Source organism: Urocitellus parryii, chromosome 6 (genome assembly GCF_045843805.1).
Source record: "Urocitellus parryii isolate mUroPar1 chromosome 6, mUroPar1.hap1, whole genome shotgun sequence".
NCBI lineage: Eukaryota > Metazoa > Chordata > Mammalia > Rodentia > Sciuridae > Urocitellus > Urocitellus parryii.
In genome coordinates, this window is record NC_135536.1 from 115,401,131 (window position 1) to 115,418,912 (window position 17,782).

At 33.8% G+C, this 17,782-nt stretch overlaps 1 protein-coding gene across 1 annotated transcript in view; it reads right to left on the reverse strand.

Moving 5' to 3' along the window:
* Myo9a (myosin IXA) overlaps positions 1-17,782 on the reverse strand; it is a 254,323-nt gene that overhangs the window by 8,919 nt on the left and 227,622 nt on the right. The gene's annotated exons all lie outside the window — the stretch shown is intronic.

Consider the following 17,782-nt stretch of genomic DNA (forward strand, 5'->3'; position numbering starts at 1 on the left):
GGGTTCAAGCAGAGCTTTTGACAGACTATAGCTGGGGTTGGCAAACTTTGACCCATGAGCCAAATCTAGCCTTGTGCCCATTTTTATAAATAAAACATTACTGGAATACATTACTGGAATTCACTCACTGTCTATGACTGTTTTGTAGAACAGTACCTGAGACTGTATGGTCCACAAAGCCTAAAATATGTATTTTCTAGTCTTTAAAACAAAAAACTTTGTCAACCCCAAGATTAAAAAATTAAAATTAAAATTGCTGCCTGGTAATATGATGCCTAACATTGGGATTCCCAAGATTTATATTCTAAACAAAAGGGTAAACTGAAGTTTTAACAGTCCTTGAAGACACTATAGCCTGGCTTTAAGTCATCGGAATGGTCCAGAAAACTATAATTCCTAAAATTGGATTAAAGTGATTCCTGATTGTCAGTGCCTTAAATTTTGGCAGAAAAAAAATGAAGATACACATTGGAGGACTCTCAGTAATGGATCAGAAAAGTAACATCATCTTGGCCCTCAAAAGTTTTACAAGTAATTTTTCAAGTAAAAATAACCAAGTATAAAAGAAGACAAGATAATATAAATGAAAACTAGTAAAACCAAAAGAAAGTCCTCAAAAACTCCAGATATTGTGACTATAAGACAACTTAAAATAATCATACTGAAGGAGATAGAAAGGTATAGTTGAATTAGCAGTCTGAAAATTAAGTCAGAAGAAAAACCTAGAATAAAGCAGGGAAAAACAAAAGAACAGAAAATTGATTAAAGAAGATAAAATTCAGAAGACACAATAAAAAGATATAACATGTTTAAATGATATACTAGGAGAGACAACATAGATCCTGTAGAAGAAATACTGACAAGATAATCGCACAGCATTTAAAAAACAGACATTAAGATTTAAGAACGCCTATAGGACTAAATAGATGTATATATCTAGGCACATAAAACTGATAAAAATCCAAGGCAAGAGAAAACCTTAAAAATAGAGAGGGAAAAAATCAATTACCTGCAAATAAGGAACAACTATTAGATTCAAAGCTCAACAGATATAATGGAAGGTAGAAAACAATGGAATATTTTCAAAGCGATGAAAGGAAAAATTAACTCTCAACCTAGAATTCTATACATTGCAAAAACAACTTTTAGGAATGAAGGTGAGATAAAACTATCTTAAGGAAGAGAACCTAAGGACTGGGTTATAGCTCAGTGGTAGAAAGCTTCCCTAGCATATGCGAGACCCTGGGTTCAATCCTCAGCACCACATAAAAATAAATAAATAAAATAAAGGTATTGTGTCCAACTATAACTAAAAAAATAAATATTAAAAAGAAAAAAACAAAGAGAACCTGACACTGGCAGACCCATGCTAAGGGAAATCCTAAAAGGCAGACAGAAAATGACCTGTCTTTAAGAAAAGAGATGCAAGAATAAATAAAAGGCAATAGTAAATATGTGAGTCTAAATGAATACTGACTACATAAAATATAATGGTATATTTTGGATTTAAAATAAACAGATAGTTAATATACAGTAATGATAAACAAGTCACATACTAGCTAAAGTGTCAAAATCCTTGTGCATTATCTGGGGAAAAAATACAGGTATGAATGAATAGATATTGATAGGTTACAGATTTATAATGTGATCTTTAAGTACAAAAAGAATAGCTTTAAAGATATGTGAAACTTCTGAACTAACAGAAGGAAAAATGTAAGTGATCAAAAGAAAAAGAACAAAATAGGCCAGAAATAAAAGAAAATATATGAGATAGGACAAATAAAAAGCACATAACAATACAATTTAAACCCAAATGTGTGTGTGTGTGTGTGTGTGTGTGAGTGATTATATTAAATGTAAACAGATTAAATGCTTCTGTTAAAATTGGAATGCGGTCGGCCTGTATTAAGAAAACAAACAAGTCATGTTGTATACTCCAGTTATCTCAGCAACGTGGGAAGGTGAGACAGGAGGATCACAAGTTCAAGACCAACCTCAGCAACTTAGTGACACTGTCTCAAAGCACAAACTAAAAAGGGGCAGGTGATGTAGTTCATTGGTAGAGTGCCTCTGGGTTCAATCCTAGGGAGGGAGGGAGGGAGGGAGGGAAGGAAGGAAGGAAGGAAGAAGGGAAGGAAGGAAGGAAGGAAGGAAGGAAGGAAGGAAGGAAGGAAGGAAGGAAGGAGACATTTAAGGAATACATAGAAACCATAAGAATTCAGAAAGGGGGGCTGGGATTGTGGCTCGTGGTAGAGCACTCACCTCCCATCTATGAGACCCTGGGTTCGAACCTCAGCACCACATAAAAATAAATAAGTGAAATAAAGGTATTTTGTCCAACTACAACTAAAAAATAAATATAAAAAAATATTCAGAAAGGTGTGGCTTAATGGTAGAGTACTTGCCTAGCATGTTTGAGGCTCTGGGTTTAATCCTCAGCATATTAAAAACTATTAATAAAAAGGCTGATAGTTAAATTAATCATAGATGTGAAGTTGAAGGTAAGCAGTGTTACCTGTGATAGATATTTCACAGTGACAAAAGTTCAAGATACTAAGAAATTTTCAAAAACTGTATGTATCTGAGAAATGGCTTCAAAATATTTAAAGTAAAATATTGACATAAGTACTAAAATCCTATAAAATACTGACAGAAATACTATAATCAGCACTGATAGAACAAGTGTGTGCACCCAATCAGGATCCAGAACTGAACAACTTAATATAAGGGATCTAAAAGATATATACAGACTTTAGTATCAAACTACAGAATACTCATTATTTTAAAACATGTACAAGAAGACACAAAATTCCAAAGGCTGAAATGAAATATGTGCTAAAATTATTTATTCTGTTTTTATCCCATAATTTTATTGGTGCACAATAGTGGGATTCATTGTCACGTATTCATTCATCACTGATATAACAATATAATATTTTCCTTTTCTCTCCTCTCATCCTTGCCCTGGTCCTTTTCCTCTACTCTACTGGTCTCCCTTTAATTTTCATAAGACTCCCCATCACCTTGTTTCTTTTCCTTTTACCCTCTCTGCCTCCATATGAGAGAAAACATACAAGCCTTGATTTTCTGAGTTTGGTTTATTTCATATTATGTCTTCTAGTTCCATCCATTTTTCTGCAAATGACAGAATTTTGTTATTCCTTATGGCTGAATCGAATTCCACTTGTGTGTGTGTGTGTGTGTGTGTGTGTGTGTGTATACATATACCACATTTTCTTTTACTATTCATTCCCTGATGGACACCTAGGCTGATTGCATTATTTGGCTATTGTAAATGGTGTTGCTATGCACATGAGTATGCATGAATCACTGCAGTATGGTGACTTTTTAATTCTTTAGAATAAATACCAAGGACTAGGTCATAGGGTGGTTCCATTCCTAGCCTTTTGAGGAACCATCATATTGATTAACATAGTGGTTGTACTAATTTACAATCCTACCAACAATGTACAGTGTTCCATTTTTCCACATCCTCTCCAGCATTTATTATTGTTTGTATTCTTGATGGCGGCCACTGTAATTGGAGTGTAGTTTTGATTTGCATTTCCCAATTGCTGAAGATGTTGAACATTTTTTTTCATCTTTGTTAGCCATCTGTATTTCTTCTTTTGGGAAATATCTATTTCATTTGCTGATTTATTGATTGGATTATTTATTTGTTTTGGTATTAAGTTTTTTGAGCTCTTTATAAATTTTAGATATTAATCCTTGGTCAGGAAAGTAGCTAGAAAAGATTCTCTCCCATTCTGTTAGTTCTCTCTTAACATTTTTAATTATTTCCTTTGCTGTGCTGAAGCTTTTTAACTGGATGCCATCCCATAATTTAATTGTTAGCATTATTTCCTGAGCTGTATGATTCCTACTGAGGAAGCCCTTGTTTGGGCCTAAAATCTGGAGTGTTGACCCAATGTTTTCTTCTAGAAGTTGCATAATTAGTCCTGATATAATTATTAGGGTTTTGATCTATTTTGATTTGACTTGTGCAAGGAGAAAGATAGGGATCTAATCTCATTCTTCTACATGTGGATAATCAGTTTTCCCAACATCATTTGTTAAAAATGCTGTCCTTTCTCTCCAACGAATATTTTTGTCACCTTTGTCAAGGATCAAATAACTGTTATCTGTGTGGATTTGTGTGTGTCTTCTATCTATCATGTTCCAATGATCTGTGTGTCTGTTTTTATGCCATTACCATGCAGTTTTTGTAACTACAGCTCTGTAGTACAATTTGAAGTCATGTACTGTGATGCCTTCAGCATTGCATTTTTTGCTTAAAATTCTTTGACTATTCTGGGTCTTTCAATCTTCCAAAGACTGTTTTTGTCTAGTTCTTTGAAGAATGTATTGGTATTGATAAAGTAATTTAAATAAGTTTTCTGATAGTGCAATCATAAAGAAAAAATTAAAATGCCTATATTCATAAATTAATAAAGAGACTTCAATAAAACTCATGGTCAAAGAAGAAACCACATTGGAAATTAGGAAATATTTTAAATTAAACAATAATATAAAAAGCTGTATAAGCTCTGCCTACCTTAAAGTTATAGAGTTAAATGCACATGTTAAAAAAATTTTTAAAAAATAAAAATTATCTATTTCAAGATACCAGATAAAGATCAACAACAACAAAAAAGTCCAAAGGGAAAAGAAAAATAAGAAGAGAATCAAAGCCTAAATATTATCTTTCAAAAGATCAATACAAATTTTCAAAACCGTGGCAAGACTGATGAACAAAAACAGAGGTTAAAAAAAATAACCAATGTTGGGAATGAAACAGTGGATATCAGAATAAATTTTACAGACATGAAAAGGTTAAGAGATAGTAGACTATGAACAACCTTATGCTGTTAGACAAAGTGGAGAAATTTCTATAAAACCCACTAATTAATGTTGTCAAAAGAATTTTAAAATTTGAATAACATGATACTACAGAAATTAAAATTCATAAGCAAATCTTTCCAAAAAGAAATCTCTAGGCCTAGACTTTACTGGTAAACAAGAAATAACAAGAAAAGTCTTTGATAGAATTAAAAAAGGACTATTCTCCAACTTGTCAAAAGACAAGTTATCAGGGACATTCAAAATGGTGGGCTAGAGAAATGTGTATTCCCAAGCAATAGGAGTACTGCTTCTCTGTGAGATTGTTGCTATTGTTTGTTTCCCACTATTCTGTGAAGTGCTGAGAACCTAGAGGACACTATAAATTCATAAAGTAGATACTCTGTTACTGAACTAAACTCAACCAAAAGACAGTAAACCTTTCTCCATATACAAATGACACTCAATCTTCAGCTATACATATACAGAAAGAATAGAAGAGACAAAAACCTAAACAAATGATCAGACCCCAACTAGAAATGGCTAGTGGTCAACCCACAGGAACCACCTATGGACATCCATTTCTTTGGCAAAAACAGAAATAACAAAAAGACTGTGGATACCACACTTATGGGGTGGGTGGGTCTCAATCCAGATCACTCTAGGACACTTTAGCAACTGATTTCTGTGTCTTAAAAAGGCCACACATAAGAGTGTAAGAGAAATCCATTTTAATAGATGTCTAAAACTCAACACATGAATATAAGAAATATGAAAACACAAACTAACAAAATACCTCCTGAAGGTCATAATTCACCAGCAAACGACCCCCAAAATTTTGAACTGGATGGCATATCAGATAAGGAACTCAAGAGAATCATTATAAAAATGGTCAATGAATGTCAAGAGAACACAGAAAAAGAACTGAATGAATAAGGAAGACAAACAAATCAAATTAAGTGTTCTGTTCAAAGTCTCTCTAATGGAGTAAATCATGCTGAAGACAGGATCTTAGAGCTGGAAAACAAAGTGGCCAGCATTGAACATTCAGATACTATTAAAAAAAAAAGTAACCATGATCACAACATACGAAACAACATGAAGAAATCAAATTTAAGAATCACTGGAATCAAGAGGGTTGTGAGATATGGATTATTGGAATGGATAAACTCTTCAGGAAATAATAAAAGAAAATGTTCAACCTTCAGAATGAGATGGACATCCAGATACAGAATATAAGTGTCTCGGTTCCATAGGGAGAGCCCGTCTGCCCTGCGCCACCGGGGGTTGGAGCCCGCCTACACCACACCACGGGGGCCCACACTGGGGTTCCTTATTCAGCAAAGAGTGGCTCCACAGCCCAACATCAGGGCATAATTAGGCTTGAGGCGCCAATGCCACAAAACTGGGATATCATGCTTCTATCAAGGGACAACAAAAGGACCAGGTAATATGTCACCAAGGTCCCTGTGGGCCGGGCTGCTCCAGAGATTTCTCTACTAGGGGTGCTAACAGTTATTCTGTTGCTGAGCTAACAGGGAGTCTTGCATGGGGTTGCCTATCTCTTGTTTCTCCTTCTAACAGCCAACTTCTTATGATTACCCTCTCACTCATATAATCTAATACCTCCATATTCTCACATCCTGTGCCCCAAACAAACCAAGATACTACAAAAAAAGTGAGGTATTGGTAGCCTGTATATGGCTGCACGTTGGGTACATTGAGTGCTGTAATACTGATCTCTCCCTTAAAAGGTATTGGTAGCCTGTATAAGACAATAGGACAGAAGCCGTAATACCTCAGATCTACACTGCAAGAGAGGAAGACACATAGACATCATGAAAAAACAAAGGAGGAAAGTGCCCCAAACAAAGCAAGATACTACAAAAATAGAATCCATAGATAGAAAAGTAGGTGAAATATCAGAGAAGAAGTTCAGAATATACATAACTAAAATGATTTGGGAATTAAAGAACAACTTAAGTGAGCAAATACAGGCAAAAAATCAATCACTGCAACAAAGACATAAGAGAACAAATACAGGCAGCCATCAATCACACCAACAAAAGAGAGCAAATATAGGTTGCAAGAGATTAATTCAAGAAGATAGAGATACTGAAAAACAAAAAACCCAGAAATCCTAGAAATGAAAGAAATAATAAGCCAATTGAAAACTTCAATAGATAGCATCACCAACAGACTGGATCACATGGAAGACAGGACCTCAGACAATAAAGACAAAACATACAATCTTGAAAATAAAGTTGACCTCACAATGAAGATGGTAAGAAATCATGAATCATCCAAGAATTATGGGATACCACAAAGAGACCAAATTTAAGATTTATTGGGAGAGAGAATGGTTCAGAGATTCAAACCAAAGGAATGCACAATCTTTTCAATGAAATAATATTGGAAAATTTCCTAAGCATGAAGAATGAATTGGAAAATAAAATACAAGAGGCCTATAGGACACCAAATGTACAAAATTACAACAGAGCTACACGAAGACACATTATAATGAAAATGCCTAGCATATAGAATAAGGACAGAATTTTAAAGGCTGCAAGAGAGAAAAATCAGATTACCTATAAGGGAAGACCAATTCAGACTTCAGCAGATTTTTCAACTTAGACCCTCAAAGCCAGGAGATCCTGGGAAAGCATACACCAAGCTCTAAAAGATAATGGATGGCACCCAAGAATCTTATATCCAGCTTCAGATTTGACAATAAAAACATTCCATGATAAACAAAAGTTAAAAGAATTTACAGTAAGAAAGCTGTACTACAGAACACTCTTGGCAAAACATTCCACAAGGAGGAAATGAAAAACAACAATGAACATCTGCAAAGGGAAGAACTACAATAAAGGAAAAGCCAACCAAAGGAGAAACCGAGTCAAGTTAAATACCAAAAATAAACAAATATCAACAAGACATAACAATTATAAATATATATGACCCAAACAATGGAGCATCTACATTCATCAAATTCTTCTCAAGTTCAAGAGTCAAACAGACCAAAACACAATAATTCTGAGTGACTTTAACATACCCTTTTCACTACTTGATAGATCTTCTAAACAAAAGCTAAACAAAAAAACTATAGAACTCAATAATACAATCAATAACTTAAGACTTAACTGATGTATATAGAGTATATTATCCATCAATGACCAAATACACTTTCTGCTCAACAGCACATGGATCCTTCTCTAAAACAAACCATATATTATGCCACAAAGCAAATCTTAGTAAATACAAAAAAGTAGAGACACTACACTGCATTCTATCAGAAAACAATGGAATGAAATCAGAAATCAATAATAAAATAAAAAATGAAAGCTACTTCAACACCTGACAACTAAATAAATATGCTATTGAATGAACAATGGGTTGCAAAAGATTTATCAAGGAAGAGATTAAAAAATTCTAAGAGGTAAAAGAGAATACCAATACAACATATCGAAATCTCTGGGACACTATGAAGGCAGGTCCAAGAGGAAAGTTCATTGTATGGAGTTCATTCCTTCAAAGAAGAAAACATCAAATAAATGACCTAACATTACATCTCAAATCAACTCCCAAAACAATAGAAGACAGGAAATAATTAAAATCAGAGCTGAAATCAATGAAATTGACAGAAAAGAAACATTTCAAGAAATTGACAGAACAAAAAGTTGGTTCTTTGAAAAAATAAATAAAATTGATAAACCATTAGCCATGCTAACTTAAAGAAGGAAAGAGAAAATCCAAATTACTAACATCAGTGATGAAAAAGGAAATATTACAATGGAAACTACAGAAATACAAAAAGATAATTAGAAATTATTTTAAAAATTTGTACTCTGACAAAATTCTAGAGGCTATGATATGCCCAAAGTAAATCAGGATGATATACACAATTTAAACAGATCAATTTCAAGCAAAGAAATAGAGGATGCTATCAGGAGCCTACCAACCAAGAAAAGCTCAGGACCAGATGGATACACAACTGAGTTCTACAAGACCTTAAAAGAAGAACTAAAACCAATACTTCTCAAACAATTTCATGAAATAGAAAAACACATTCTATGAGGACAATATCACCCTGATTCCAAAACCTGGCAAAGATACATCAAAGAAAGAAAACTTCATATCAAAATCTATTGAATATAGATACAAAAATTCTCAATAAAATTCTGGCAAATTAAATACAAAAACATATCAAAAAGACAGTGCACCACGATTAAGTAGGGTTCATCCCAGGGATGCAAGGTTGGTTCAACATATGGAAATCAATAAATGTAATTCATCACATCAATAGACTCAAATATAAAAATCCTATGATCATCTCATATGTGAAGAAAGCATTTGATAAAATATAGCATCCCTTCATGTTCAAAATGCTAGAAAAACTAGGGATAACAGGAACATACCTCAACATTGTAAAGGCGCCAGGCCAAATCATTCTAAATGGAGAAAAATGGAAAACATTCCCTCTAAAAACTGGAATAAGACAGGGATGCTCTCTTTTGCCACTTCTACTTAACACAGTTCTTGAAACTCTAGCCAGAGCAATCAGACAGATGAAAGAAATTAAAGGGATACAAATAGGATACAGAAACTCAAATTATCACTATTTGCAGATGATATGATTCTATGCCTAGAAAACCCAAAACATCCCACCAGAAATCTCCTAGAACTAATAAATGAATTCAGCAAAGTAGATGGATATAAAATCAACACCCATAAGTCAAAGGTATTCCTGTACACCAGTGACAAACCTGCTGAAAGAGAAACTAGGAAAAACCACCCCATTTACAATAGCCTAAAAAAAAAAAAAAATTAAATACTTGGGAATCACCTTAACAAAAGAGATGAAAGACCTCTACAATGAAAACTACCACACACTAAAGAAATTAAAAAAGACCTTAGAAGATGCAAAGATCTACCTTGTTCTTGGATATGCAGAATTAATATTGTCAAAATGACCATACTACCAAAAGCACTATAGATTCAATGCAATCCAATCAAAATCACAATGATATTCCTCATAGAAATATAAAAAGCAATCATGCAATTCATCTGGAAAAATAAGAGACCCAGAATAGCCAAAGCAATCCTTAGCAAGAAGAGTGAAGCTGGTGGGATTACTATTCCAGACTCTACAGAGCAATAGTAACAAAAACATCATGGTACTGGCACCAAAATAGATCTGTAGACCAATAGTACAGAATAGAGGACACAGAGTCTAGCCCACATAACTTCAGTTATCTTATATGAGACAAAGGTGCCAAAAACGTACATTGGAGAAAAGATAGCCTCTCTTCAACAAATGGTGCTAGGAAAACTAGAAATCCACATGTAACAAAATGAAATTAAACCTCTCTCTCTCACCATGTACAAAATCAACTCAAAGTGGATTGAGGACCTAGAAATTAAACCAGAGACCTTGCACCTACTGAAGAAAAAGTAGGCCCAAATCTCCATCATGTGGGATTAGGCCCCAACTTTCTTAATAAAACTCCTGTAGCAAAAGAATTAAAGCCAACAATCAATAAATGGGATGGATTCAAACTAAAAAGCTTATTCTCAGCAAAAGAAACAATTAGTGAAGTAAATAGAGAGCCTACAGAATGGGAGCAAATCTTTACCACAAGCACATCAAATACAGCACTAATCTCTAGGATATATAAAGCACTCAAAAACCTTAACAAAATAACCCAATCAATAAATGGGCCAAGGAACTGAAGAGACACTTCTCAGAAGAGGATATACAATCAATCAACAAACATATGAAACAATGTTCAACATCTCTAGAAATTAGAGAAATGCAAATCAAAACTACTCTAAGATTTCATTTCATTCCAGTCAGAATGGCAGCTATCAAGAATACAAAAAACAATAAGTGTTGGCAAGGATGTGGGGATAAAGGCACACTCATACATTGCTGGTAGGACTGCCAAGTGGTGGAACCAACCCAGATGCCCTTCAGTAGATGAATGGATTGGGAAACTGTGGTATATATTCACAATGGAAAATTACTCAGCATTAAAAGAGAATAAATCATGGCATTTGCAGGTAAATGAATGGAGTCCAAGAATATCATGCTGTGAAGTGAAGCAAGCCAATCCCAAAACACCAAAGACGAATATTTTCTTTGATATGAGGATGCTGACTCATGGTGGTGGTTGGGAGCGCGGTAGGTAATGGAGGAACTTTAGATAAGGCAAAGGGGAGGGAGGGGAAGGGAGGAGGCAAGGGGGTAGGAATGATGGTGGAACCAGTTAGGCATCATTTCCCTAAGTACATGTGTGAAGATATGAATGGTGTGAAAATACTTTGTATACAATCAGTAACTTGTAAAAACTGTGCTCTATATGTGTAATATGAATTGAATTGCATTCTGCCATAATGTATAACAAATTAGAATAAATAATTTAATTTAAAAAAGTATAAGTGTCTCATAGTTAAAAAAACAAATATTTTCTTGGTACCATTATAAAAATAGGTTTGATCTTATAGACTTCTTGAAAAGGACTTGCAAATAACACATTGAGAAAGGGCTTCTCTTACTCAGAAAAATCAGACTGTATAAATACAAGTTGTATATATGTGTGTCATTTCCTTTGGGCCAGTTTAAAAGTCATTGTGGATGTACAATAATAGATTTTTATGTTATTAAAACTCTTTTAATGGAATTATACAATAGAAAAACTCTGAAATCATAGTATATATTTCTATCATAACAGGGATTTCACTGTTTTTGACTGATTACAGCCCATGCTAGGTTTCTTTTGTACCAGGAACTGAACTCAGTGGAACTTGGCCATGGAGCCACATTCCTAGACGTATTTTGTATTTTATTTAGAGACAGGGTCTAACTGAGTTGCTTAGTGCCTCGCTTTTTCCTGAGGCTGGCTTTGAACTCACAATCCTGTCTCAGCCTTCTGAGCCACTGGGATTACAGGTGTACACCACTGCATCTGGCCTGCTAGTTTTGAGACTGAAAGTTTATTTGAGTCTAAGAAAACATGAATACTGAAGGATGACTCTATTAAGTCACTTAATCCTTGGTATGATTAACTAACTTATAGGTGAGAAAATGGAGGCATGAAAATTAAATGACCTATCCATGTCTCAACAGCTAGTAAACTAGTGCTAGGATTTAAACTCAAGTCTATTCCAGATTCCAAAATTTTTTAGTGCAATTTTTATTAGTTTTTCTTTGTGTAAGGTTCAATGTTACACTCACTTCAATGAACAACGGATCTTTTTTCTCTCTGCTTCAGAACAGCTTGAATTGTAATTATGTTGGAAAAATTCCTCTATAAAGCTATTTGTATCTGTGCTTTTCATGGAGGCTGTTAGATGACTTTCTTTGGTAATTGTTCTGTTTATTCTGGAAGCACTTCCAATGAAGTATATTTTCATATAAAATTTCACATTTTCAAACATTTCATAGTTGCAGTAGAAATCCTCTAAAATGGCTCCAATCATTCTCATTTCTTGATTTCTATGTCCATATGTCAATCCCTTCCTAAACAGAAGAGTGGTGACCTGTTTAGCTATTGTACACCTGACAGTGTGTGACTTTTGAGGATAGGGAATAAAAGACACTTTGTGGGAGTTCACCTTGTTCTTCTCTGAATCAGTTACTCAGGAAAAAGCCAGCTACCATGTCATTTGGATGCTCAAGTATCCTGGAAGAGAAGTCTTTGTCAAGAACAAGGACCTCCTGCTAAAAGCAAACACTGACAAGCCAGTAATATGAATAAGCTATTTTGAAAGCAAACCCCACACCTCTGGTTGAACCCTTAAGTTATTAAATTTTAGGTTAATTTGTTATAATGCAACGAGTAACTCATACAGTAGTAATGTTTTATGATCCTTAATTTTTACTGTTGTTAATTCCTTATTTCTTATTTGTAAATTTGTACCTTTACCATTTTTTCTTAGCTAATGATTTGTTTTTCAAAGAATCTTTTTGTTTTACTATTTTTTTTATTTTATCTTCACTGTTTCTTTCCTTTTACCCTCAAATTTCTTGATTCACATGTTTACTTTAATTTATAAGTTTTTAAGTTAATATAATATAAATTTCTCTGAATACTGTGTATGTGTGTCCCAGAGATTCGTATTTGTAGCGTTTTTATTGAGGTTTTTTCATTTACTTAATTTTAAGTTTATATTTCCTTTGTCATTGAAAGTTTCCCTGATTCCCCCCCCATGTTTAATTTTAATTATATTTAATACTTTAATATAAAATTTTAGGTACAGTTTGAAAAATAATAAATATGATACAGCCACCATCTAGATTATGGCCTAATTTTGAGAATATGTTACGGGCAGCCAAAAAAGTATATTTTTTCCTTTTTTGGGCACAGAGTTACGTGTACACACACATTAGTCCAACTATTTTTGTTTTTAGACCAACTATTAATTATGTTACTAAAGTAGATTCACTTTAAACCACCTTTTTCTGGTGCCACTGTTTGGATAAAAATATTATTTGGATAAAAATAAACTTTACATCCACCTCAACTGATTGTCCTATAAACTTAGGATACCCTTTTAGTTACACTTACTGAGAACCTTGAAAGAGACTTAGAAGGAGAAACTATCATCAGTTGTCATTCCCTATCATAAATATAAGAATATAAAGCAATAACACTTAAATTGATAAACTTGTCATTCCCTATCATAAATATAAGAATATAAAGCAATAACACTTAAATTGATAAACTATCTATAAATGAGATCTTGCCAGTCCGTGATCACTCATTAAGGCCTAATAGTCCTAATGTCTTAGTATATTTCCAAACAAAGCCTATTTTGGTTTTACCTTTGGGTCTCCTTTCTGTATAATCACATAACATTGTTTCTAGCAATTATGAGCTACAGTTCTGCCCCCCACCCCAAATTAAACCTTGTATAATTTATACCAACAGGTCTTCCTCTATTTGATTAGTTCAAATTTATCCCTTAAGACCTAGCTCATTTATCACTTCATCTACAGCCTTTCTCAGTGCTCCCCAGGCAGAAATAAGTACTTCTTCCTTAGTATTCTGACCACACTTGGTACACAGAACTGTCTCATTCCTCTCTCCCAAACTCCTTTTGCTTTCTAATGCCCATAAATTTAGTTGCCTAATCATACAGACTTGTCTAAAGAAGTCTGTACATAATTGTACTGCTATTTTTCCTAAGAGTGGTATTCTGAAACAGATTTGGATCAGAATTCTGAGGCCATTTCATACACTGTAACAAAAATATTGGAAGTCAAATGTTTTAATGTGGGGAATCTAAGTGAAGATGCCCTATGGAAGGTCATCATCAGTTGGACCTAACATTTCTATTTTCCCCTAAGGCTTAAGGAGATAACAATGAAGATGAGAAGAAGATATACTAGATACAGAGTCCTAGTTTTGATTTCTTCTGAAAATGCTATAAGGCTTATAATGAAAAAAGGAAGCAAAAAGAAATGACAAGGCATAATTGACAGGCACAAAGAAATTCAATACTATGATTCAAAGCCTAAATAGTGCAAGAGGGATTGTTAGAGATTCATAATGATGATAAAGAATGCACTGTCTACTACATGTAATGACTAAGTGGGAAATATTACCCTCATGAGGGAGGTTATGATACTTCATGAAGATACAAAAAATATACATAATTGGGGTTTGTCCATTTGGAGGTGAAAATCTGAGAAGGAGGAGGAGGAACCATGTATGATGTGCACAGAACTGTACATAACTAGCTGAAGCACAAATCTAAGAATCCTAACAAAGAAATTTTACCCAGAATAACCAAGGTGAATTATTAGACTACTTCCTGAGGAGTCTAGTTTTCTAGTAAGAATTTTTTTTTAAATATTGAATTCTGAATTTCAATATTTTAAGTCATAATTTTGGTAGTAAGAAGTACTTTATCCATGATCTTTTTAAAAAGACTGATTGTGGGGCTGGGGTTGTGGCTCAGTGGTAGAGCACTTGTCTCGCATGTGTGAGGCACTAGGTTCGATCCTTAGGACCACACAAAAATAAATAAATAAAATAAAGATATTATATCCACCTACAACTAAAAATAAAGTAAAATTTAAAAAAAGACTGGTTGTTCTGTACGGTATCATAATGAGGTACCCAGGAAGTTAAAAAATCATCTCAATGCCTATAGTTACTGCTCACTGATGAGGGTTGGTAAACACTTTAAACATAAACAGTATGTGTTTGTGTGTATCCTCATCAAAAAATTCTCTACAGTATAGTAAGCCATCAATATTACATGTACTGCAATACAGTGGATCTCAAAGTATAATGTAAGGTTCCCCAAAAGGAGTGGGGGTATCCCCAAGATCATTTAAAAAATCTGCAATATACAGACTATTACATAATGATACTGAGATGCTATTTTTCCCTTCCACTTGTTGAGATCTGCACTAATTAGATAAAAGCAATTGTGGATTAAAAAAAAAATTCTATTGGCATCAATACGTGAATCAAGGCAATGGTACCAAGATATACTAGTCATCATCATATTCTTTGCTATCATGCACTGAATTAAAAAACTCAGTTTCATGTCATGTTGCCATTAGTTTATATGTAGTATAAACTAATTTTAATAATCCACGACTGTTGAGTTTGCTACTTTTAATTTTCCGTATGACAAAATGGAAGTATGTGTTTTATAATATACTATATACTCTGTTATATACTGAGGGTTATCTCAAGAAAGAGTATTTCCATAATTGTCTGAATTATAAGATGAACTATCTGCTTTACTCACAAAACATTTCTTAGAATAATTAATAAAGGGAATGTGGTACACATTTTTTTGAAATGTTATGAAGGGAACCTATTTCAAATGAAATAAATAATTACATTTGATGTCAGTGGTAAAATTTTAAGATTTTAAACAACTAGCAGAATTTTGGAAAACTGCCCTGGGAGTTTTATAGTTTTCCACATAGTATCAATGCCATCAGTCAGGATTTAGCCAGAAGATGTAAACAAATCTTAAGGGGACAAGAAATTGCTACAGACATAGGATAAGAATGAGCTCATGATCAGTAAACTGGAGGTACCACTCATCTTCATTTAGCCTACTGATAACAAGTAGTAGTGTTGACAAGATAATAATCATAGTGTTGACAAGAAAGATAAAGGACAGAAGTATGAGACAAATAGGAACTACCTAGACACCTCCAAAGTTTTAAGCCCCAGACTAAGGTCTAGTCTGTCCTGAAATTAAATGAGAAGAGCATTGGATCAAGTCTGTGACTGAATTTTAATATGAAGAGAATTGATTTTAAATATCAGAATGAGAGTGAAGCATTTGAAAATTATCAAACAGTGACAAGATGCTGTTAAGGAATTGATTATCCAGTGGGGAAAGGGAAGTCTGACAAAAAATTAAAAGGGAGTTACTGGACAAAAAGCAAATTGGATGTGTATTTATTTCCCAACAATACAATGGTTACACACAGGCAGAGCATCTCTGAAATTATTCCACATAGATTGGTGTTCTTAGTTTCCCAATACTCCAGTACTCATTTGTATAAACAATGGAATTGAAGAAGTGCACCAGCAAGTAAATCCTGCTATGAGCTCTACTACTATTAATACTTAAGTCTAAACTAATCTTATCTATTTGTTCACTTCTACTTGTTGCTCTGTCTGATAAATGCCAAGTAGATACATCTGGGATGATATCACCAGATCACAGATATGAATGAACAAATAAGCATCAATAATGATGAGAGATGTTGGAAATAGTAATAGGTATTTAAAATTATAAAATGGACAGGATTGCTAGGAAAAACAGCTCATAGAGCAGAAATAAACTTGATACTTAAATGTTTTCAACTATCACCTTTTAATGATTCAATCAAAGAAGAAACTCAAAAGGAGGTTTATCTAAAAAAGAGGAAAAAACAATATATTTTTAGTGAACATTGTTCGACAATACAGAGAAAGGAAAACAAAGGCTCTAAAGAAAGAGATTAAGAGAAAAGTAAGTGATGGCTAGTCAAAAAGTGGGACCTGAATTGGAATTGAACATGGAGGATAGACAGTTATGAATGATAGACAGAGTAGAACAATTCCTGGATGAATGAGAGACAATAATGTGAAGTGGCTGTGACACATTGCAATATTAATACATACCGAGACTGAACTGCGGGTAATGCTCATAAATCTAACTGCAATTAGTACAGGTTTCTGGATTAGGAAGGACATGAAAAGGAAAGCAGAAGGTTAGAATGTACATGTCATTGCCCCATTAAAAGAGAAGGTTAATATTTCAAAGAACTGAATATCTCCATCTTCTGCTGGATTGGCAATGTGGGTGCTACTAGACTGGGCCTCTTGGCACCGAGTTCCTGAAAATTCATACTACAAAAAAAGTTTTGCTTTGAAATAACATTTCTGTTTTCAGTTTCTGGGGAAAAGGTTTAGACAGTATCCAATGAGGAATTTTATTTAATGTCTTTACTGCCTGGGAAAAGGCTATACTTATGTTCGTTTTTAGAGAAGACCTTTGTTGAGCACTTATTCTGTGGTAGGTAGTTTAATAAATTTAGTGCCAATCTAACTATGAAGATGATGGGGAAGCCTAGAGATTTATTGGGGATCTGAAGTGGTTGTTCATCACTACAATTTTATAGTCAGGAGAGTAACAAACGGGTAATAATTAAACATGAATTCAGCAGTTGTTTTCTGGTTACTCAGATCCTATTAATTGTTAGTGATAATTAAACATATCTCACTGGTTACAATACAAGGTATTAAATACATAAGTGGGTAAATGAAGAAAATAAATTACCATTTATTAGGCCTAACCTAACAATAATTCCTTAAAGAAATCTTTATTTGATAATAGTAGACTCATATGGAAATCTATTTCCTCATGAATCAATGTTTTTGTTCAAATCCTGTTGCAAATGATTGAGGTCTCTACT